Raw genomic sequence first — 24,408 nt, 5'->3', positions numbered from 1 at the left:
TCACCGTTGTCTGTCATTTGTCGGAAAACGCACACGCAAGCGGGCGGATTTGAAAATGCGAGGGAAGCACGCGATAGAGCACGTTTTCCGGCGTATCGCAGCGTTGCTCTAAGCAACATTTCTCTCCCGAAACTGCCTAGAATCTCCACAAAATTCGCCAACGCGGTGGCGAACTTCTGCCATAATGAATGGCGTCGCAATTTCTCACGACTATTGCCACATGAAGGCGGATTAATTTACGTTTCTCGCGTTCATTCGTTCTATTTGAGCGAATTATCAACCGGAGGTACGAAAATTCCCATTACAAGCGCAATTATCCTCTTTTGCCCTCCCTTTTTTTTACACTTCCTCCCACTTCCCTCCTCATTTTTGCGAAGTTCGTAAAACTGGTGCGTATACGGTACTCGGTCACTCGTTCACCGAATTAACGCTCCATTATGTAAAGCGGTGAATTTCCCACACGCCGCTGGTGTACACGGCTTTCGCAATTACGCAAAGTACACCGCGTATCAACTGGATATTCCTCGCTGTTATAAAACGCCATTTCGGGTGTTGGCACGTTTCATTCTGAAATACAGATTTTAAAATTTGCATGGCCGTGCATGCAAAGTCTCGCTGGGGTAGAAAGCGAGGAAACTTGCTATTTAAGTAACCTATTTTCCCCGCACGCATACGATGAGCGAGTAATGTACGAACGGTTAGCAAGTACTTCCAGGTTCTCCTAGAACTCGATTATAACGGTGAAGAACTGCTTTTCTCACTTGCCAACAGTATATCACGCGCCGTCACTGTAACGAAATTACATATGTGAGACTCGGTGAAAATACATAAGTGAAAAAAAAAATTAGAATTGAATTATAATTAAAAGAAAATATAATTACGCGAGTATATTTTGAACTAATCACGCAAAATATCTGCAGAATAGAATTTGGCGAGTCCAAAAGATTTAGCTGTTTTGTTTGTAATTATTTGAGTAAAATAAAATAAGAGATTTCGACAATTACTACTGCTTCATTAGCACAGATTAGATGTATTTTGCCACAAGAAACTTCGATGTTCTTTATTACGGAAACGTTAGACTATTGAGGTGACGGATGAGGTAATTAAGGAAACCATTAACTGCAAAATCCGATTTATCTACGACGATTGACTTCGAAGTTCGGCAACGAGGCAAATGTTCCCGGAGAGTTTCAATCAGCCCTCCTTAGAACTGATATTTTGCAGCTCTAAGACGTTCAGAATGCGATTATAATAAATTCTTGACTGAAAGTCGCCGAAGTACGCCAAATCCTCTTTCGATGATAATAGTCGGAAGAAAGTGGGAAGAAGAAAAAAGGTAGTTTTTTTTTTACACTATATAGACAGTACAATATAGATTACTATGTCACAGTAGCTTGCATTTCAGAGGCATTGAAATTGCGATTTGCATGTAAAACGAAATGCGTTTTTTCTCATATTTACGAGAGGATGGTACCTCAATATTCCTTGCTGAAATATCCGATATTCTGCTAATATTCGCTTTTTTTTTTTATCCGGCGATTATGAAAGCTTTATACGAAAGCTTGATGAGGACGAGCCAGCAAAGGTATTATAATTAAAATGCTTTGTATTTATTAGGTATATGCAAATGCAAGAAGATGTAACGCAAAACTGTCGTACCGTACTGTCTCATAATTTCGCGGAGGATGTTTAAATAAGTAATATATTTAGAATATTTTTTTTAATTTTCTTTTACTAACGTTCTTTTTTTTCTGCATTGCAGGTGATTATCTGAGCCATGTTCGAACGGAGCTGCAAACAGGTACGCTTAACATTTTATTCGAACTTGGAACATTTCAAAACGTATCCCCGTTATATGAAATCTATGACGATAAACGTAAACTGCATTGGTTATGCAGTAGTTACGCACTACTGTATTACTATACGATATCGGAAGCATTGCCGACAATATGCCGCAATATGCACACGTTGCTTATTTTTCGATTTCCGTTGAAAAAAAAAATTGAAATGCAATTCTCCCCTTTATGACGTTATATGCTCGTATTGTCATCAATGTAAACCGCTCAACGTGACGGGCCCTATTTGTCCCGGGAACATTTTCGTTGTTTGGCAAAATGTAATTTTCTTGCGGCTAGGGGCCATGGTGCTTTGGGAAAGAAAAAAAAACAAAAATATATCGAATGCGAATAATTCAAATGTCATTTCTCAGTCGGATTTGTCGGTTCGGTGCCCGCATGCTGTCAGACAATATATCCGATAAAGTGCCGAAAGCAATCGCCGTCACCCACTCGGCGTAAAAAAAAGCTTATTTATGGAGCAGCCGTCGATATCCGGCCTAACTTTGATTGTCACCCCGGCACCCTTATACTGTCACAGTTTCCTATCGTGATGGACGTATATTCGGATTGTTAACTAGCGTTCCTCTTCGGATTCGGCGCGCTCTCACTTTCATGAAAATATTCCCGCGTTTCGTGCAGAAGAATGCACGCGTCCATCCTACGATACGAAATTATACTTCGCGATACATCGCGCAATGGTATCGCGGCATCAGCAAAACAACCACGGTGTGCTGGTGATTTAATTAAATTGTCTGTTTTCCAGTAACATGTAATTGAAATGCAACTTTTAGAACGTCAATATGCAACAAATGCATACATGCACATTTGTGCGCACGTAGAAATATGTTCTCCACAGTCGCGGGAGAGAAAATATCGTTGAAACACGCGGCCTTCGTTTGAACAGAATAACTATTAGCTCCCTCGCTTCGGTTTCCAGCGTTTTATTTTATGATTTTGTTTGTATTTAAAATTTGCAATTCTAAAACTTGTGCACGTATCTGCACGGTTTAACACTAAATAATGAATAGGACTTGCCGTGCGATAGCATTCATTCAAATTTTTTTTACCGTGGATTTGGTTATGTAAGGATAAGAGTAAAATTTGTGTGTGTGAGCTCCGCGTTATGTAATTTTTATCGAAATTTATCGACATAACGATATTTGCCGTCAATAAAGCGGGCTTGTAAATTGAGTCAAAAATTTCGGTTTTGGATTCGTTAATCAATAAATGGTCAGATATCTCGTTATTGCTGCGAATAGGGAATTAAATTACCTATATGATCATTTATTGATTAATGAATCAAAAGCGGGTTACAAGTTACAAGCCCGCATTTACGAATGCATGCTCCAGAAAAGCTTGTTCATTTCGATGTAATTGCAATATAGTTACGATAATTACTTAAAAATCTTAATTCTCCCGTGATAATGTCTCCTAAAAAATACAAATAATTTTAACTCATATTACTTTATAAAATGTAAAGCGTAAAAAAGTATTATATAAAATTTAACATTACTTTACATGTATTTCTTATGACAACGTAAATTTACATGAAATTATATCGGATTTTCCAAAGTTCTCGTTACTATTAACGCTTTTTTTTTAATCAGTACTTGTCGTTTTGTGCATACAAGTAACGTTTCGGCAAAAACTGTTCGCGCGAGAGCAATTTATACGGAAATATTTTTGATTATTTTCCAAACACGAAAAACCGCAGTGTCCTTGCCGGTCTCCGAAAGAGCGAGCCCGCACGCTAATGGCGGCGATTATCGTAAAGCTTGGCTGTTAGGTTTCTTGCTCGAAAGAGTTGTTAATACTTCACCCGATCCCGCCGTGATAACCCAATTTACCGCCCGCTATACGCGACAGGTCGGGGCCTCATTGCAGTATTCTACGGTAAACAATGCCAAAAGCTGTTTTCGCGGGTCAAGAAGGTGCGCGAGTCAGCTCGCTAGGCACGCGCTCGAGAAAGTCACGTTTTTACACACGGGAGAGACGGGCTGACACACACGTACACACGCACAGTTGCTATAAAAAAGCTCATTACGACACCACTTGTTGTCACAATCCCTCCCCAAACCCTTTCAACAGCTCTATTATAACGAAAAGTTCATCTCGCGGGTACTTCCTTTCGCTTGCGAGGCTGGGAAAAATATCGCCGAGGGGTCGATGGTCGATGGCGGCTTTTGTTCTCGGTGAGGAACGTAAAATTGCATGTACCGATATACATCGGGACACGTCATCGACTAAATTAGCCCTTACGTATCGAGCAACAAAGATAAGACCGGAACATTGCAAACGCCAATAAAATAAAACGTAAAATGCGTTTTTTTCTTTATATTTTAATCTTGTGATTACATATAAGTTCTCTTTTTGAAAATACGCAATTTATACGTTCGCTACATTGTTTGGGAACAATAGCTGGGAACAATAGCTATTTTGTTGTTTACAATTTGGCAAACGCAATGTGATGTTAATAATTAAAATTATAATAACTCCATCATTATTACCATATGAAATTGGAGATATATGCATGTATATCGCGCTTTATACCCTTTCGTGGAAATAAATTTGGTAATTGACTCAAAAACAGAATTACATTATGCTCATCTATTTACTTCTATTGTAAACTAGAGAGAGAGAGAGAGAGAGAGACCGGTGTAGGTATTTGGATGAATATTCTGGACTTTGAACAAAATAAGTTTAATTATAGATTTTAATAATTTAAGCTTAATCGTGATCTTTTAAAAGCGGATTGTTAGTTACTATTTTCGTGCCTATATTATTAAACAAGATAGAGTAACAAAATCTTCTTTTACAAACTATATCATAGCGATAAAATAAGCACATATCCAATCTTGGACTCCAAATACACCGTTAATATTTGCGCACTTTCATAAGATGAGATCGTCAATTATACCAACGATATTCCTCATTTAAACTATTCTTATATTTACTTAGTAATGTAATCAGAATCTATATATTTTGTTTAACACATACCTACATTTTATAAATAAAAGGTAGAAATTGCATGCAAATTGAAAAAAAGAGCAAAAGAAGAAAAATAAAGAGAGAGAAGGAAATTCCAATAATAATTATATATTATTTATTTCAAATTAAATTAAAAAATTTTCTCGAATAAATCCACGTTTATCAGTTAATGTAGTGTACATCGATATTTATCGCATTGTTATTCACTGTTTCTATATTTGTTCGTAAAATACAGTATGTAACAGCGTGTAACAAGTGATTGTAATAAAATTTTGCAACGCAAATCTGTAGCATCGATATTGGTCGAGAATATTTAAAGAGAACGATATTCTGAATTTTCCTCTCATCTATAGCATTTTGATGCATGTAAATATTAAATGCGCCTAATGTTTGCTATCATTTCTGCAATTTTCTGGGATGCTTATGTAACTTTTACCTGCAAGTAATAGAGATAATTGATTAATGAAACGCAGCGAAGAAAGATTAGTGGGGTCGGATAGTCAGGAGCAATTTGCGAATATATGAATTTTGAGGTGTGTATCATCTTGATGATACAAGATAGGCTATTCAAATTACTAGCCTCTGCGGTTTGCGTGACCACTGCACTGTTTCCCCATCACAAAGCGTTAAGATTAGCCATTACGATCGATTCGTAATAGCTGTGTTGCGTAAGTGATATTATCAACAGATGTAAACAGCCGCGAGATTGTTGCCGAAAAACAAGATAGCCCTTAGGAAGCACCAGCGCAAAGCGCGACGTATGACGTCGGTCCAATTACGGCCAGATTGCTATCACGTTTTTTGAAATCGACACTTTGCACAATGCTCATCGCGATGAAATCTCGAACGCGTTTTTTTTTTATCATCCACTTTGTCGGCCCGCCGGCGTAGATAGTCAGCCTCCGATATTGAATTCTGGAGATGCGAAATGCCCCGCTGAAACGATTGCACCCGCCGCGCCGCGATGCACGTTCTATTTCGCGTGAATATCGAGTAGCAGTCGGCGAGAGCAGTCGACTTCCCGAGTTATTGTCTGCTATACCGACGCCTTCAAGTCTCATCGAAATTCCTTCGCGGCCCTCTATCTACACGCTCGTAATATGAGTCGTGCGCCTTAGACTCATCGACGATTGTACGGTGTTCCACCAACACGCATGTCATTCGATATTTCGGGAAGAAAAGCAAGAAGCACCCTTCTTTGCGACTTCTCGTCGTCTCTCTTGTGTAAACGCGTTACAGCGCGTTGACGCAGATGAAATTCATTAGTTCTCTTGCAAAAGATCATCGACGATATAAACGGATACTATCAACAAAGTTCTCTAATAATTACCGATATTAACGAGCATTTCAGCAAAATAACAGGCGTTGCCCAACAACGTTATAAAGTTGCAAATCCACGGGATTCTTTGTTGGCCAACTTTGTTTTGGGAACCCATGCAAATCGGACGCTGCCCTCAACCACACTGAAAATCTTATTTAACGATAGTTCTAGCCGCGTTTTGTCAATAAAATTGATGATAAGAAGAGTTAATGTATTTTTAATTATCTACGTGTACAAGTTTTTACGAGATTTTTCGCGTTACATTGTTCTAACCGTATTTGAAAAGAAAAGAGAATTGTTTCGATATTTCACTCGTGGACAAATTTTATTATTGTCAATTCCGCGACACACTCGCACGTGTGCGGCGGCATGCAAAACAACACATTTCGCGTTCCCCGTGTAATAATTCTCTCATAAAAAGCGATTTCGGTGTCGTAGGCGTATAAGCTTGGCTCGCGTGCCCTGCATTATTAATACGCTGGATGTAACATCAACTGACAAAATCACGCGCAAAATGCAAAGTAGATATTACTCATTCCTGCGTGGCATGTAAATCCGTAAGCAGTGCTACGGGGATGGCGTGCCACGGGAATCGGGGCAAACGAGCGACAAAACGAGGGAAAAAAAGAGAGAGACGGATGGAGGATGCGATCCGCAAAAAGCACGTGAAATTCATTAACATTCACACTAACAGATACTCAAGTGTTATTGAATTTGTCACAAATGTGTGACTTGTTATTCGTGGCTGGTAACCTCATCAAGAGACCCCAAAAAAGGAAAAAAATGCGAAAGAGAGAGAGACAGAGAAAGAGAAAGAGATTAAATATCCAGATTGGATTATTCATTTCCTTTTCGGTGCGCAAACGCGATGGAATATATTCTCGACATATATCTTTTGACCAGAGATTATGTAACTGTGATCGATCGACTGCATTCTCACCGCTTTTCGCAAAGCGGAAAAGAAGGCATCGCGTGCCTTTAGGAGCCGATATTTCAAGAACAGGCTGCAATTCAGAAGCTGATAACGGCGATGCCACGTTAAACAGCATTTAAGAGTCTCCGGATATTTCTCAATCTATTCGCGCGAATTTTTCTGAAGCGTTTTCCTCCAACATCGAAAAAGCTATTCTGCGTCTTTTAATACCGTGACAAAATATTCCAAGAAATATTCCGAAAAGAAGAACAGAGATGCCATCACACATTCCGTCGAATGGGATGTTAATGGGAACATTAACGAAATCCTCTAACATTCACAAACGTTCCACTTTGTCTTTTTATATTTCACGTTTATTTTTGCGTATCTTTGCATGCCTTTTTTTCATAGCGTCGTACCTGTTTCGGAACGTGGTGGACACGCGTCGTTTAAATCTTTCTAGTTTACTGCGACTCGAGGTCCACAAAATGTGGTAAACAAAAATTGTACCACCTCGGGGAAGCGGAGATACAGAAAGTACTTCCACACCGCCGCGGGAACCGGCGAGATGAGACGCCGGTTACGTCTATAAGAGTTGTGGCGTGCCACTCCAACAGAGTCCGGGCCGCGGAAGATATTGCGCTCTCGTGCTGCAGAGGAGTTGCCCTAAAAACGTATGCGAAGCGAGAGCGTGCGAAAATACGTTGTGTGTAAAGTAAAGGCAGAAATTTATATCCGCCCACGTTTTATACAATGCGCCGGCGATAAAGCACAGCGTTATAGTCGTCAACTTAATAACCGTAGGTAATCTACCAACAATAAGTTACGCTACAACAGCTTAAAACATTCGCATCTTAGACCGCCCTCGGTACAACGGTACAACCTCGTAGCGGTCTCATAAAACCACGATGTTTCGTTACGATAGCGTCTGTATATTTGCGCGTAACGGATATTCCATTGAAGCCAGCACGCGCACGTAACGCAACATTTTTGGTCTGACTGTCGGTTGGTATGAACGGCAATAATCGTATCCAGAATTACGATAAGAGTTGCGCGCATTCGTAATATCCGCCGTGGCCCTTCGCGCTTTTTACTACTCTGTCTGTATTCGTTCCATATTTCGTCGATATTTGCGGCGCTCGGTTTTTTTCGCGAATATCGCGTTCGTCAAAGGAGCGTTTCGCGGATTTCACATATATATATATGGATGTATAAAATCCCGCGTAACGGACGATACAACTGAATATTGTTGGGACCGCAGACTCGAAATAGCTTTAGTCTTTTTTTGTTATTGTTAATCTACAATGCATCGTAATATTTTTTTTTACATATTAAATTTCGCGATCCCCAGCATAGTGATCTGGCGCGCGGCAGATTTTTTAAAAATATTGAAAATAAAATATATCCTTTATATGCGATTCCGATGGGAAAATGCTTTTTTTCCCCTTTAGAAAGGCATTTCTCAAATATCTCAATATTTCTTCGGATAGCGATGCAGACGCATAACACTCTTTTATGATATATTACATAGGTTCGACTTTGACGTATCTCAACTTCCATCTTGTACCCCCATACATATTATACCTCACGCGCGCAATACGTTTTCGATCTTTGATATCGCGCACCAACCAAATATATATTCGCCGGTTCGCCACACCTTCCGCCCGTCCGATCGCGAGCTGTAAAAGAATATTGCCACGGGCTCGCGCTCGTTCTGTATAAATCCCGTTTCGAAGCGGCGCGCACGGGCAAAAGGATATTTACAATCACGATAGCTCCTTCGTGAAACGGTAACACGTCGCGATTGATTCTGCACTAAATGCGGCGCGGTCTGCGGCGCGGGGTTGAAAACTTTTCGCTCGCACGTCCATCTCGTTTCGTTATCCCGGCTGACGGAACGTGCGCAAGAACCAACGCAATGCCGACATTAATCCACGTCCGACCTATCGGGAAAGCGAAATCCAACAAGGATACAGCAACCGAGGGTCTTACCGGGTCTTCACCGTGTGCAAACATCGGTATATCATACCTGGCAGTTCACTACGTCATGCAGAACTGAGATGTCTCGTAACCGGAAACTTGAGATACCAAGTCTTATGCGTCGTATTAACCGATACTGCAGCAGCCGTCAGTTTTATGGCCGATTATTCAGGCATTCATAAAATTTACGCGACACATTTCTGCGCGCATATTGTACGTTAGCGCGTATATGTATTAACAGATATAAACTTTGATAAACCGCAGTGTAGCAATGATTAAATGTGTAGGGGCAAATTGGTAACACGGAATTTCGTCGCGCGAAATACCTTTATGTACGTTGGGTCGTTTATGTTATACAAGAATAATATTGCAGTTGTTATACCGCGCTCGTTATGTTAATCCCAAATGTTGACTTTGCTATCAGTAATGTATGAAGATCGGCTAATTACACAAAAAACATTGGGCGCACATTGAATATTTTACAATAGTTAGTTTACTGAAAGGCTATCGATATTGGTATTTGCAGTTTTACATGGTATAAAAATAGATAGTCCACACTGCCGATACCTTATAAATATAAAAATAATTAAAAGTTATAGCATCATATTGTAGCTAAAAAAATGTAATTACGATACTTATATGTACGATTATACAATTAATTATAGATTTAGTGGTCACTCGCTGATTATTATACTGATAGACATACATATACGACTATATACCGAGATATGACTGATAAATATACATATCCCCTGTATATACGACTATACAATTAATTATAGATTTAGTTACTGGCTGATATACTTATCTTACTGATAGACATATCATTGAGAATATATATTGCATTTATCGAACATCGCAAATATCGAAAGGATGAAAGAAGCAACGACAAGCGTTAAGGATCGCTAACACACTCAAGCGATTTACGATGAGCACTAAAAGGGATTAAAAAGGATTAAGTGAGACGGTTAGATCCAGCGAAATCGCCTTAAAACTCACAAGTGACAGCTGTATTGCTTAACGGTGTAAAGGGGTAATGCACGAAAGTAGCCGAGGTAGTAATCAATAGAATCCAGATCACGAGACGAACCATTCTAGGATATATGTATATATATATATATATATATATATATATATATATATGTATATATATAAAAAAGCGGGAACATCTGCCGCGGGCATTACAGGAACGAGCTGGACTCGTCAACGCGATTCTCATCGTCGTTTTGTCGCGTGCACCAGAGAATAATCGTGTTCGATATACCGCGCGTGCGAAACGTCCTCCATTGGATATATTTTATTTTTATTCAACGAACATATATGTGTGTTACGTGTATGTATGTGGAACTGTCAGACTCCACCCTGTTTCGTCGCCGCTCTCACCAAACGAGAGGCGAATATTTATTTTTATAATGTAATAAAAGAGCGTGCTCAGAGTTATACACCGAACTGCCTCGTAAATCGATGATCTCGCGCATGAGGGAGGGAAGATCGAGAGGAAAGAGGACGGGGAATATTCTAGAAGGAGAGGGAGAACGTTGTATCGGCGTATTCTCCGTGTCACGGTGTATTATGCAGGACGTCGTAAAAATACTATGCCGGCGAAATAAGCGACTGGGCACATACATCCTTAAGAATCGAGACGCGGACCTAACGTGAATCGCGAGCGCGCGTAAAGGGCACGGAAGAAGTAGGGGCTCTCCTTCTGCGATCGGAAGTGCAATGCCTTTAAGGCTGGACGACCGGAGTCGACCGGATTATCGATTAAACGACAGGATGTCGTCCATCCCCCCCCCCGTATGTATACCTCGTCGTATGTGTACGACGACGTACCAATGGCGTTCAGCCGTAGAATAAATATTGAGCAACCACATCGGGAGTCGTAGAACACGACTCGCCTTTCGTTTCTTCGTCCCCTTTCTTTCGCTCGACTCTTTCGTTCCTTTATAGTGCGTTAACCCGTTCGCATCATCGCGACGCATCGCGACGGGTATGGTTCCTCTTCACTTGTGATACGGAACGTACAGAGCAAACATTTTAAAGTCACTCAGGGCACGATAAATTATTTAACGTGATCCCCTCCCCTCCCCGTAAAGTGAAGATACAGACAAGTAAACAAATTGCCCATGGTCGATGTGGAATTTCAATGTATGGAAATTTCAGACCTTTCTCTTGAGATAAGAAGTCGGCCATTAAATGAGGAAATACGATCCAAAGGACCGTAAAATCAAGTTCCACCGGAAGTATATTTTATGTCGACGACCACCGAGACAATTTAATTATATTTTTGTTAATGTCGATGAAAGGCGCAAGTACACTGCGCGTAAGACAATAGATTTCCTCTCTATTTCTTTCGTATCTCGTTTGTCACATTGCAAGCTATTGCGAGACTTTATGTCACATCTTTGTTGCGCGCTTGTACGATGCATCTTCCTCAATAGGAAAAAAAGTGGTCGTTATTGAAGAAAGCGCAGTGCCCGCCCGATTCATTGACCTCAGGATCTTCAGGAGGGAAGTAAGTAGAAGAACATTTACCGCGGTTCTCAACTACGTGAGGATTCTCCTTCGTCTCTAACTTCTGCATTGTCCTAGCCATAAGTTGGATTATGAGAAATGAGTTTTTAATCTTGTTTTGCCGTTTCTCGTATATACAGCAAATTTTCGCCTTTCCAATGTTTGAGTTATTTGTGTTTTAAATGCTTTTAAGAAAATTATATTTCATTTGGTGTAAAAGGGGTTTATGTTGCCATTTTTATGCCTCTACCGCGACCGCTTATCATAAAAATATTATCCTGCAGTGAAGCCCGTATTTTACGCAATCGTTTGATTTCACCATTTATTATTGCTGCAACGTTTAAATATTATTATAAATTCCATTACATCAGCGTTATATAAAAGCCGAACTTTATCAAATACCTTTTTTTTTAATAAAACATTCACGATGAATTCCCCTGCGCTAAAAACGCGCGTTCGACAAATTAAAAAAAAAAAGAGGAAAAACTACGATTAACCGATTCTCTAGCGACAATTACACATCTGATCCCTCAAAAAAAAACCTGCAAAAACGAAAGATGCATTAGCTTCTTTACTTTGCTCCTCTTTACGGCGTTAATCCTGACTTTTCCAATTATATGTGACGCATTGTCCTTTCGATGGTATGATTCAAGCCGCGGTGAGAACCCGGGCAAACGGAGAAGATAAACGACTCGATGTACCATAAAAGAATCGACAGCGGCGCGGTCGATGCCGAAAGCCCGAGAGAGAATCGTGAGAAGGGAATGGGTAAAGAAGTGGAAAGGAAGAAAGCGAAGGGAGAAGTGAGGGAGCGCGATTCCGGGCCGTGCATCGTGAGATGCATCGAAGCGCATCCGGAGTCGATACTTACTCGCATCGATTTCGCGCGGGGCTTATCTCGTCGATAACGGAATTCAGCCCTACCGGCACTGGACTTTCCATACTTGTTCGCGCTGCACACGAAGGGAGAGAGATAACAAAAAATTGCCATGACCCAATGTACCATATACGCGCGCGCAGTTGGTGAAACGTTTCGCCGTTCCATGCGCGATGGAAATCGCGAGATTGAACGACAGGCGGATCCTACATCGTTGACGAGTGACACTGGTTTTGATCGATCACTATGCCGTACATTCGGCGCAACAGGCAATTAATAATTCATCGCTTTTCGCAGATACGGATATCGCTCGTTACCCTGTCCGGCGTTCTTTGTCAAAGTTACCGCGATTGTGCAGCTAAATGCATCACATTTTTTTTTAACGCATAATGTTAGTACTGCTGAATTTTTCTTCTAGTGGTAAACAAATACTCTCATCTATATGCGTTACAATGTACAGAGAAATGTTAGATACTCACGCTTTCCATTTATGAACAAATTAGAAAAAAGATTGTGAAAATGTATTTTGGGATCATAAAAAATATATCAATTATAGTGATAATTTTATTTTCTATTGTGATTTCAAACAAATATGAATATTTAACAGCACTGTTTACTAACTAAATTTATTATGAAATATAACTGTTGAATATGTATGTCTTGAATAAAGTTTTCGAGGAAGTTTGTCCTAGTAGCGCAATAATAACGAAATAGATGGGACGCGGCGGAAATAGTTGCGGGGCATATAAGATGATTTTATTTGAGAGAGTCTCTGATCCGTATAAAAGAGCTCGACTCTTCTAGCGGGCACTGACCTGAATATAGACGGGACGTGGTCCGGTCTTCTTATCAATTGTGTCATTATAAAGTTAACGATCTCGCTCGTAACAACCGGTCGATCCGTTTTGAGAGACTCTATAATCTTACAAGGTCTTTGTCCGAGCGTACTCGCTTGTGACGTTCGATTTCCCGAGGGCCGGAAGTCAGTGTTGCCATTCAAAGGCCCTCCCCCTCGGGGTGCGGTGCTCCAAGGTGTAATCAATTTTAAATCGTCCGTAATCAGTGGCGCCCTTCACGAAGTTAAAGTTTGCCTCTAGTCGCGAAAGCAGTTTCTGAGTTTCTCGGAGAAAGACCGTTCGCGACTTTTCAAATAACGGTGTTGCGAGGCAAAATGCGCCTTTATTCGTTACTGTTATTGCTGCTCGCTAGTATTACACGAAAATTCACGAAATACTTAAAAGCCTTTTAGCATTTCCTTCATGCGATAGAACTGTGGTGCCTTCCGGCGATGTCAGTCGCGCAAAATATGACGCCATTCGTTTAACGGAATCAAATTGACTTTTCCATAATAACACTTATACCGAAGTGCGACTGTAGTGTAGATCGAGAGTGAAATCGTGAACAGCGGAGGAAGTCGATTCTCGCACAGTCGACTGAACGCAAAGTCTTTCTCCGGGATTTGCAAAATCTTTCCCAAAGACTGCAACCGTAGTCACGTTCGCTTTACAATAACTGGCGTCGCCAAAAACGAAAACTCGCTTCTGCGGTTACGGTGAGACGCGATATTTTGCCTGTACACGCATACAAAAGCAAACTGTTTTTAAAACTAACAACGATTCGAATGGATCGGAATGGATCCGTCTCGCGTTTCGTAAATTTTCACAATTCGAACACTTCGTTCCCTTTTAATCAATATAAATGCGGCGATAATTGTTCGACAATTTTGTTAACATTGATCACAGAATTTTTTGTATGAAATGTCGATGTTTTATCGCTCCACCCACCGATAAGAGTCGATTTCAAACGTCTCTAGAAAATAAGAGAATCGAGATAAGTGATATTGAATCTTCGGTGGAAATATCTGCTTGCAATCACTTAATCATCACTTATGACGAGCCATCTTAAATGAAGAATCCAGGAATAGAGTTTTCATCGGATATAAATCTTGCTAGCTGATCTTGATATAATAATTACTATCGACGATTCTTGTGATTAAATCAAAATTAAGTTATTATTCAATGTGTATTTTACGAAGTAAAATGCATAATGGAAATGGCCGCATCTTTTCAAGAAGATTTCCATCCATTTTGTAAAAATGATAAAAAGATCAACACGTCCGTCGGCAGATACATAAGAGCATACATAAAGAGCACAAGTTAAAAGCTAGAGGATAAAATATCAAAAGAAGAGGACACTATTAATATTGTATGAAGAAAGATTGTTCATCTAGCCTCTTAATATTAATAAACATCTCTTCTGTCTTCGCTCTTTATATTCCTTTGTCCTTTAGGTTATTCTGTTTTTTTTTTATTCTCTTAAACTTGATCCTTCATTCCTTAACGAACATTCCTTTCGACACGCGTTGCACCGCGTTGATCTGCCTGGAAAATCCTGGAGAATAAAGAACAAGCAGGCGAATTTCATTTTCCCGAGTTTCTCGTTTCTCTGCCTGCAGCATGCGAGAGTCTTGCACTTGGGAATTTCAACAATCTGCCTGCGCATCTTCCGGAGCGCCGCGATGGTGTCTATTTGACGGCCGCGTTTTCGCCGTGTATCCGTAAATTACATTTTGCGATGGTACTGCACGGCGCGCGATTATGCGCACGTGGTCCGACGGGTTACAAAGGCATATTCGGCCACTGCTATGTCGCTCTTGCAGGAATCGAGTGCACGCGACGACAAAGCGTCGCATCGCGTCCCTTGCTTACGTTTGCCCGCGTGCCTCGTGTTCGCTCAGGACACATGTCAGTACGGTAACATTCCGTAGATTCACGCGACGGATGAATATACGTGTCATCCCCTTCGTGAAAAGCGTTGGAAACTGTTCTACAGTCGTGAGATTCCCATGCCTATATTCGAATCTGCGAACTCGTCGGGATTCGCTTTTCACGCCTTTACACGCGCTTTCGCGACGCGCCGGGAAAAGAGACGCATCGATCCACAAGGATAATACGAAAAACGAATTTACGCTCCGAGAGGAGTCGCTTTGATCGACTTGACGAGCAAGATACGAATCTTTAATCCGAATTTACGATTCGCGCAGCGACTGATGAAAGTCTGACGGTAGTGTCCATGTTGAGTTAAGAGTTTCTCGAGGAAAAGACGCGGTTCGTGACGCCAGGGGCACGGTAAAAAGAAGTGCTCCGGTGCTAAGAGGACTAAAGTACCGAGATACTTATTTTGCATGCTAAAACTTGCGATGTAAAAAAAAGAAGTTGTTTCGACTTGTTGATAGCGCATCAGCATACTTGCTAAAACACGTTACGTTATAGACCTGGGAAGCGCAAAGTGTCAATCAGCTAGACATTTTTTTGTTTCAAATCTTTATAAAAAAAAATTCAGATTAGCTGTCAATTTATTGATTTAGGAGTTGTAGCAATTAAATAGTTTCAATTTCCAAACAACCCTTATATGAGATAGGATAATAACGCGGAATAAAATCGTGCATTATCCTTTCCTTTGGTTAGACATATATTTCCGTCGTTATTCGAAATCCTCCTATCGTCGCTCTATAAGACGCAGTAATGTTACTAAGTTGTATTTTGCAAGAGCACGTATCCACCGATATATCTTGCCGAATTAAATATTTAAGCTATCGGAGTGCTGAATGTCTGAGCGCTGCATCTTTTTGCGGAATAAAAATATATAGACTGTAAACGCGTAGAGTAGGTCTTCCACTATTTTAGGATTTTAACTTGATTCTGTCGTAAGTATATGTCACGATCAATGCGAAATAAGGAATTATAGAGCGAGCTTTCCATTTCTTAGGCGATGTGTGTGCCTTAAACCTTAAACAGATCTGATGAATCCTTTCAGCGTTCTTATGATGTTAAATAAGTAAATTTTGTAGTTGAGGAAGGTACAATGGAAACGAAAGATCGAAACGCAAAAGTTGTTCAAACGTACATACACATAACTTACCCAAGTAACAGACTGACGTCAAATGACGTATTAATTCCGTCTTAATGACGTCTCTAACGTCATTAAGACGTCTTTAGACGTCATCTTGTTACCTGGGTAATTTTATCTTATTTGTTAAATTGTCGCGAATTTATATTAATTATCACAAACAAGAATAAGTTGTCGTGCTCAAATCATTGATTGCATGCAGATGAGTTTCGAGAAGCGATCGCACGTAAATAATCTCAGAATTTGACAGAATAAAACATTAGCACAGACACAGACTATAAATATTACCTTAGCATCTTAAACGTCAACGTGCTCGTTATGCAAATTGACGGGGTTAACGTTCGCTCATCTTCTTGTCTAACGTTTTCTACTTTGATCTCAAATTATTTGCGTCTCCAGTGTACACGTGTGAACGTTGCGTAGCTAATTGCACATGTGTGTGTGTGTGTGTATATGTATGCGTGCATGTACGTACATATATACATCACATATATGAAAGTCCAGAAGATTACAGGATTCCCGGAATTAGACGTCACCGGCACAGGATACACGCGATGTACCGCAGTCTCCTCTCTCTCCGACTTTGCGCACCGCATACTCAATCGCGCGACCGGGGAGAGTTACGGGGCCCTCAGGAAAGAGTCCTCCTCCCGAATGGAGAAAAGAAATGACGAGGGAAAGACCCCGCGGGTATACGCGAGATTCTCCGCATGCGCACCGAGAATATTATCCTCGAATCTTATCCGCTCGGGTGATCGTGCGGCGGTGTGACCACGATAAAGTGCCGCCCCGTGCGCCACGCATCGCTCTCTCAACATTATGAATTTATTCATAGCCGCGTGCGCGCGAATGCGAGCCTATATATACGCGCACACACCGTACGCTCGATGGACGCCAGGAAATGCGACCGACTGATCCACATGCGGTATCAATCACGAGACGCATTTGCAATTGAAATTATTCCCTCGGCACGATCGCGCCCGCACCCTCGCCTCGGTAAAAACTCAAATTTCGATCGGTCATCGCGCGCCGATAAAAATTAAATGGTTCGATGTCGACGTGGCGCGAAGCGCATTTCTCGCCAGAATGCGAAACGCGTGTGCAAAATGTGAATTTCATCTGTTTTTCAACGGAGCTGATGATATATAATCGAATGATCCGTCGAATCTGGTTCGCAAGGCAGTATCGTCGAAGACCTGCATCGTCGAATCGAGTATACGGGGCAACTGACTGAAACTCGCGGAGGCTGCAAATTCGGCGAACGCTTCGTCTTCCTGCGTACATCCAGGGGAAATTCTTCTCCGCCGTGCTTTATCCGGTGGATTTATAAAGCAAACGGTGCACTCCTTACGCGCATCTGGCAGACCCGAGATTCCGCGAGATTTCGCTTCGCGAGCGTGCGCGGCGACACATGGTTTCTGTAATTTTCGCACACAACTTATCTTATTTCAGATTTCTGCCTCGTTTCTGTCTGACCGACGTTATACTCCTTCAAGGCTGAATTTTTGCGCGTACGAATTTTTCCTTCTCGATCGCGGGGCACTCGCTTTCGCACGATAAGTTATAAATGCAATATCATGAATAATAACCATCGTGGATTTGGAACGAGAGAACATTGCAATCTCGCCAAATATATCGTGGTACACAAATAGCATTTCGGCATGACTTTTATATGTGTTCCATTGATTTCCTGAAAATACGTATAGCGTGGTAAGTTCTAATTAAATCAGTAAAACACGCTATCGGCTATTCGATATAGATAATGGACATGCGAACAACGAAAATGCTTTAGGAAAACGTGAATAATTTATTTCGCGCACTTGTAGAAAAGTAAAAGATGCTGTCTGGGTAAAATTTTAAATATCGACGATGAAATAGCGTTCGATTATTCGGCGATGATCACTGCGCGCGTCGAATACTCTTCCGGATCCGACACAGTTTCCACTTCGGTGAAAACACCGCCGAGGGTCCTGTTGAAACGAAAAACGCGTTGGAAAGGAATATCTACTTATCGCTCAACTGTGGAACGGGAAGAGATCTGCGGCCGACAGTGACGAATTTCATCGTCGAATATTAATCCCCTTCGACTTATCGGCGCGCGGCTATTTTCCGCACCGAGGTCAGGCAGTCTCGTTACCTCTGAAATATCGATACCAGACGCACGCGGCCGCCCACTGTAATCGAGGCTTTTCCGCAAGGAAGCGGATAAAAAAAAAAGAATATACCGGAAAAGACGCGTATAGGAGCGAGCGTATTAATGGATGCCTCGAAGCGTCGCGACGCTCTCACGCCTGCGGCGAACACGTCGCGGATGAATAATAGCTCGGTTACCTAATCGACACTCGCCAGTCATTTTTTCGTTTATTCATACACACGTTGCTCTGCGAAAACGGCGTCTGGTTACATATCCTTCGGGGGAGCCCAAATAGGTCCGTATAGCTCTTTAAACATCTATCGGCCGTGCTTTACAATGCATGCTTGACAAATAACGTTTACCATATTTCGTAGCGCGATGCATTCCGCGTCTCCCACGATGTTTTTCATGAATAATAACTTTTGTGCCATAAATTGATGGAAGTTGCTTAGAGACGTGATAAATTTAATCCCCCCAACTACGTTAGATGCTTTTTTTTTATCCTCCCGCGAAGTATAAGAAAATGAATTTCTTAAAGTATTCAGGGAGAATTTAAATCAGCCACGATACACAGAGTATATCTCGCTTGCCCGTCGAAAGCTTAATTGATCATTCGCGAAGCGCAAGAACGTCGATTCTCTGTGTTAGGAGATTGCCTGTCTTGCCTGCCTTGCCTGCATGCTTGCTTCTCGGCTCGTCTACCGATTGGCTGGTGGCGGCTTCGTCACGCTTTAACACGGCCGGAATTATTCATGTCACGTAGCTCGCGCTTTATATGGTATTGACTGCACGGTCCCCCGTCACATTGAATAAAAAAAAAAAAACGAAACGACACGATTGGGGGAAAAAAACAATACGAGCGCAAAGTTGCGTCTTTAAACTCGCTAAAGCTCTATAAACCCACCGAGCCCGAATCGTTTGTACGCCTGTACTACCAACCACATACCGAAACGAGAGCTGAGAGGAAAAAGGACATTCAAAATATCATGATTAGATATACATATTTAATTACAATATCGAATTATCAGGAGATTGAGAGCTGGATGAAATTATAAGAGAATACTGCTACAGAGATCCGATCCATTTGACAAAGACACACGGTCATCAAATGACTAACAATTCGCGAAGCGCAAATAACGATACGAGCTCGTTACACGATATGTATTCGCCGAAATCCGTTGTTTAATCGTCACGTTATTTATTGCGAACGGCAGATCCGATGATCATGTTGTCATAGCGACAAATCGCTCGCCCCCGATAGCCTTGAAATCGCCAGTTTATGCCTGGATATTTCATGCCGAATCGCTTCGAGCACAATCACGTCGTTTTTGGAACGATTGTTTCAACCGTCGATTTTTATCCGTCCATTTCGCCGGCGAGCTTTACTCGTCGCTTGTATTACAATCTGGGTGGCGCGCGCATTAGCCGACGTCCGCAATGAGTTATTTAATGTTAGGCATTGTAACGTTAATGCTGAACGCTACAACACGTAGCAAGAAGCACAATAGCTTCCCTCGGGAACGAGATTGTTCGCGCTGACTATGAAAAGGGATTACACGTTATATTTCGAAACTCTGGAATTTGCGTGGCACATCTTCCGCGTGCATCAGCTAATTGCGACATATTTAGATGTGCAAGATGTGTCGGAATCATCGCATTCTCTCTTTCGCAATTATCTGATGTCTAATTTAAATATAATGGCGGCTGATGTGTTTCAGAATCGAGACGGTAACAGTTTCTTATTTGTGAGCGAATGAAAATTAAAGAGTTTTGTAGAATTGATCGTTGAATGTTGTTGGATAACAAACTTTCGCGCGCGATTAATCTCGAGCGAACTTCGGCGCTTAATAGAAATTTATTACTTTCACTTAACAGAGAAATTTAATTATCATTTAATGGCCGAGAGAGCCTTCGACGAGAGTAGATGATGTACGTAGAAATTTTTATTTGGAAACGCTCGACAAATTCTATGTATTTGTCAAAGAATTCGTAACTAAAACGAAGTCTGGCGCTCTTGGGGCAGTTCTGTAGGTGCAGAGTGAACAAGCGGTTCTAACAAAGTTTACAAGGATAAACTCAGGAGTGTGAGAGATTCCAGAACGAAATACTGCCGTACGCGCTCTGTCGCGTTGACCCCTTTAACCTCTTCTATCTGCTTGACACACGGTATTCACGAGGACGACATACCAATTGAGAAAGAATAACTTTAATAGTAAAAGAACAAATTACGTGTGAAACAAGCTATTTCTCGACGCAAAATTACAATAACGCAAAATAATTTATATCTTTGAAATAAATAAATTTAATATTTTTGTGGATTTACTGTTCCAACAAAAAAATACTGTATTTCAAGACAAATAATCAGCGCGCAATTTGCTAATGGAAAAGGTATAATACAAAATTCATACAGAAATATTATTGTTAGGATACCAAGATTCAATCTAACCGAAAATGGCATTTCCTCTTATTAATTGTAATATTTTTAGTAAATTTTTAGAACAATTTATATTATACAATTTTTGATAATAGCATATCGCTGTTAATCATCGATTGTATTATAATATAATCACGTTATATAAACTCCACTTTTGAGAATATGTAATGTTCTACTGGCGAATACAATAGACATGATTCAAAATGAATAACTCGATGGAACAGACTCAGTGATCATTTCAATAATATAATGAATGATTTCCGCGACGCCACTGGCTGCCAGTATTGCCGTAAAAATGCATAAATCATTCGTTGAAAATTATCATATTGAATTGAAATATCGGTATAAGCGCCAAGTACAGAGCGATGCAAATGCGTGAAAAAGCGGTTTTCAAGCGTTTTTGTTCATTTATAATACAGTAATTACTCTTGCCCATACGGTTATCGATACGCGTTTATTTGACCGTTTTTTTCGACTCTTTTTTTACGCAGTGATGAATTGGTTTGGATTGACGGAGTCGTCAATGGAAAACATCACAAGCGTCAAATTTCGCGCATGGGAATATCTGGGGAAAACAGAGAAGAATATATCCTTTTCAACTCATATTAACTCAACAATATTGTTCCACAAATTGAAGTTTGTCTTTTCTCGTGGATCTCTTCCTATTACTCAAATTACTGTCGACCTCGTGTTCCCTCACGGTTTCCACGCTCAAGCATTTTTCTGCCATAATAATGTCCTCCCTTATATCCGCGGCTCTCTAACACGCCGTGAGAAACGTTACGCAATTCTCGCCAACATTTAATTCCATCGCGACCTTCCGCCTTACCGTGTCTCTTAAAACTTTGGTTTTAATTAAAGTTTGTTCTATCTGTTACTCGCTTGTTTGAATCATTGCGGACTTACTCTCATTTCCGCTCCGTCGTCGGCTGGTAAACTTTTTTTTCCCAACACGCACATCTTTTTTCCGTCGTCTATACGTGAACTAACTCTTCCCATGTTCCATACAATATTTAGCAAGAAAGCGCTTTATAAAATATATTAGGTATATATATTTATATGCTTGTATTGTCATTTCAATCATAATTTTTATCTGGCGTATTTTAGTGTAGTCATCACTTGATCGATATTAATCTCATTTGATGCGATTGTTAATCGATAATCTGTCAATGCGTATTTCTCAATGTTTACTGAAAATATTTTTGTCATATTGTGGAACAGGCTTGTTCATGATCGTATTTGCGATTCTATAATGTTAAACATTTATTCTGGATATTGATCTCAATGGTGATTCTTTTTAGAGAATCATATGTTACGATATTACAGAAACGGAAGATCAGTACGCAAAATCGTAGAACTCGTAATCCGGCGCACACATATATAAATCCGAAAATCAAATAAACTTTGGTTCGCCAGTAAATAACTAACAACAATAATTTTTTAATCGACCAAGCTGGCTATCTTTATTTAATACAATTATCAGCTGTGACTGTGATAACCGTATTAAATAAAGATAGCCAGTCCGGTCGAATAAAAATATCATTGGGCACGGTTACATCGGGGCATTTAAGCCGTGGCCTATACCTCAAATTCAACCTAAATTTTGACCTGAAGCCAGGTCCAGTCGCCTACCAAATGTTTACAGCAGCGCGGCCTAAATAATTTAGGTCGAATTTGAAGTATAGGCCGCGGCCTAAATTCAGGGTGTAAACGTAGCCATTATTATAAATTCGAAAGCCTATTTTTAAAGCAAAAACAAAACATGGGCGATTGCAGTGACACCGCAAATTGTACGATAAAATTTGCATGCAAGAAATGTATCTCTTCGTCGAGTTAATTGACGAAATAATTTCGTTAATTGTCTCTTTTACAAAATCTCGCATTTGGAAATGCTATTTAGAGCATGTCAGTTGTCATGAATTAACATCAGTACCAAGCAAATATTGTAAATAAATGAAAACACTTCTGCTTAATGTAACATTTTATTGTATGCCGTGTATAAAGATCTTCTCCGTTTTTATAAGTGTACCTCTTTACTGGTACAAAATAGTAGCATTTGTCAAAGCGACAGGGAGACAAAAAAAGTAGGAAAATGTATGAGCGCGATAATCGTCGACAATTACCGCCAATGTGGCAGCTAGTGCATGCGGCAAGAATTACGCACGGCCGATAGGCCGTCGCATTTATAAACGCCGAGTGGTGCGTAATGAAAAAGGAGGATGGGGCCGTGTTCGTTCACGGACAGGAGAGGGCGGCGAACGCGGCAAGCGGAAAAGAGCGCACAAAATGAACCATGAAATTAACGAATGGGGGCACCCGAACTCATATCCGCGCGTCCCATTTTGCCGGCCAATTAATTATTTAAAACGCCCGTGCCTGGTAACGCAACGCGATCCTCTGTTAATACTCATATTAACGCTTGCAAGATAGATGATAGGAATCCGTGCGTCCCTTACATTTAACCCCCTCTTCGCGAAAGTGAGCCTCATCCGGTACATGGTGTATGCACAGCCGAGCGGGATGCCTCAGGCCCTCGCACGTTTTCCTTCTTTTATGGATTCTTCTGGTTCCGTGACCAGATTCTATGACTTGGAATCGCTTTTAGATTCGCAAAGAAAAGAAGATACTCGTAGAGGGAGCGTATTTCCACGCTTCAAAATATATGATTAAACGATAGATATTCTCAGTAGCGAAACATACTTCTTATTAATAAGAATCCAGAAACTCTATAGTCAAGTAGCTCGAAGCTCTTTTTAACGATCTAAATTTACTGTTTATTAGGAACATCTATTTTAGTTAGAAATAAAAAAAATACTATATTTTTCATTTTTTAGCAACAACATTTTGCAGAGGCAAGGGCCTCTGACGGTAAATGAGGATATTTGCTCGGGTACTCATAAGTGACGGGAAATCCGTGGGAATGTGACACTGAATAGGCAGAATTAATGGAAATGACGGATTCGAGCGTAATAACCGAGAGCTTTTGACACCATCGGGTTTGCTACTCTCTCAGCTACATTGAACGCGTTCAAGCATTGAACCCTGCTTGATCATCGCGTGCTTTCGTACTTGCTATATATATTAGTAAAATTGCTACCTAGAGATATTACATTCGTTCTTGAATTACAAATAGTTATCATTTATAATACATAAATATTTAAAACCGACACGTTTATTCTAGAAATATTTTAGAAAAGATGAAAATATTTATGATAGCAAATGTGTGTGTACGCATATACACACATTACACCTGAGCGCGCGAATTTTGGATAACTTGATCCATTATTTTTAAATGTTTATAACTTAAAAATTGTTACAATCTCGACATTTTGGTATCAGACTTTTCGTTTAAAAACAATCTCAGGAATCTATCCTTAAATATTATTATAGTCTTTACGGAACACTCTGTATGTATATAAATTATATTTTCACACACACACATATATTTATATAATAATGTTTAACATTTAACCTTAAACATGTATCTATAGTTTCAAAGA

The 24,408-nt window shown here is 40.4% G+C and overlaps 1 protein-coding gene across 3 annotated transcripts in view; it reads left to right on the top strand.

Annotated features, from left to right (window-relative positions):
- Kek5 (kekkon 5) overlaps positions 1 to 24,408 on the top strand; it is a 213,863-nt gene that overhangs the window by 120,206 nt on the left and 69,249 nt on the right. For all 3 annotated transcript variants that reach the window (XR_011732367.1, XM_071780297.1, XM_071780298.1), the window contains exon 4: positions 1,763 to 1,801. The gene's annotated coding sequence lies outside the window, so the exon portion shown is untranslated. The remainder of the gene's footprint in view (positions 1 to 1,762; positions 1,802 to 24,408) is intronic.

The sequence above is a fragment of the Temnothorax longispinosus genome, chromosome 6, assembly GCF_030848805.1.
Source record: "Temnothorax longispinosus isolate EJ_2023e chromosome 6, Tlon_JGU_v1, whole genome shotgun sequence".
Classification (NCBI taxonomy): domain Eukaryota; kingdom Metazoa; phylum Arthropoda; class Insecta; order Hymenoptera; family Formicidae; genus Temnothorax; species Temnothorax longispinosus.
This window is presented reverse-complemented; position numbering and strand designations above follow the sequence as displayed.